General features: G+C 53.4%; 1 pseudogene across 1 annotated transcript; it reads left to right on the top strand.

Moving 5' to 3' along the window:
• The first annotated feature begins 215 nt into the window (after positions 1-215).
• LOC147659585 (TLE family member 5 pseudogene) lies at positions 216-1,289 on the top strand (annotated as a pseudogene). Its single transcript, XR_015307206.1, has one exon. The product of XR_015307206.1 is annotated as a TLE family member 5 pseudogene (transcript).
• The last annotated feature ends 253 nt before the right edge of the window (positions 1,290-1,542 follow it).

Here is a 1,542-nt window from a genome sequence, read left to right as displayed (position 1 = left end):
GGCGCTCTGCTTGCACGGCGGCATTACTCGCCATGCGTGCACTCTGTGATACTGCCGAGACACTCCGCGGCCCGAACCTCTGGTACTCTAGCGATACTTTCTCGTACTCTGCAATACTGAGACAATCCTCCGTTCTTTGGAATTCACTTTGGTTTTTACAGTACTGTGGTGTACTCCCTGGTACCCGTTGCCTGCTTGTAATACTCCTTGCCGCCATTACGGGAGCTGCTGCGCCGCAGTGAGAGGCGGAGAGCGGAGGCGGGGGACAGCGAGCGAGGCCAGCCGGGGAGAGCGCCAGGGGAGCCGCGGGGAGACGCCGACCCCCCTCCCGGACACCGCCCGACGGACATGATGTTTCCACAAAGCCGGCACTCGGGCTCGTCTCACCTGCCACAGCAGCTGAAGTTCACCACCTCCGACTCCTGCGACCGGATAAAAGATGAGTTCCAACTTCTCCAAGCACAATATCACAGCTTGAAGTTGGAGTGTGATAAACTGGCCAGCGAGAAGTCCGAAATGCAGCGTCACTATGTTATGTACTATGAGATGTCCTACGGGCTAAACATTGAAATGCACAAGCAGGCTGAAATCGTTAAGCGATTAAATGGAATCTGCGCACAGGTGTTGCCATACCTTTCACAAGAGCACCAGCAGCAGGTTTTGGGAGCCATTGAACGAGCCAAGCAAGTGACTGCGCCCGAGTTGAACTCCATCATCCGTGTACGTGAGATGCCTTTAGGAACACCTTTGCCCTAATGAAGTGTGCAGGCGGGGTATCGAAGGGCTGATGGGCCGGCGGGGAAGATGACCGATTCTCACAGCTGCAACAAGAGATGCAGGGGTAGCTCTCGAACACACCTGACGCTCTTATTGCTTGATGTTTACCTGTTTGGTTGTTGCATCAGCAATCCTGTCTCTCTGGACTGGCACATGATATTGTGGGTACGGCATATCCGCAGCGGCTTGCAGCTGCCATTTTCAACTACGCCAATGACCCTAATGCAGGAAGCGCAGCAGGCAGGGGTTAGTGGTCTGAAAGCAGGAATGAGGCTTTGAACTGGGAAGGATTTCCATCTAGCTGGGGAAAAAGTGGATTTCTTGCAAGGCTGGGGTTCAAAGCTCGAGTCTACCAGTCTTTATGGAACAAAGTTGTAAAATGATGTGCCTTTTTAGATGTTTACTCCTGAATCTGTTTTTTGTTTTTAATGACCTCAATGTGGTTTAGAAATTGTACATCTTGAAAATAATAAACTCTCAATCCCTACCTCCCAGGACTGGGTGATCTGTAATACTCCTTGGCAGTGCTCAGTTTGCTGAAATTAAGAAATAAATAAAAAAAGAAGTGAAGGGGGCGGGACACAGTCGGGTGCCGGGGTTGCTGAATACAAATACCCAGTTCCGTGTCACTCCCTCCTCCCGCCGTCCCCCCTCCCCCCTCCCCTCGCTGTCCTGTGCACGTTTCCCGCCTCCCTCCCGCCCCCTCGTCCTCTCCCGCCCCCCCCGTCCTCCCCCCCCTCCGTGTCCTGGACACCCTCCCAAAAA

Source organism: Lissotriton vulgaris, unplaced genomic scaffold (assembly GCF_964263255.1).
Source record: "Lissotriton vulgaris unplaced genomic scaffold, aLisVul1.2 SCAFFOLD_13896, whole genome shotgun sequence".
Taxonomy (NCBI): domain Eukaryota; kingdom Metazoa; phylum Chordata; class Amphibia; order Caudata; family Salamandridae; genus Lissotriton; species Lissotriton vulgaris.
Note: the sequence above shows the minus strand (reverse complement) of the source record. Positions and strands in the feature narration are given on the sequence as shown.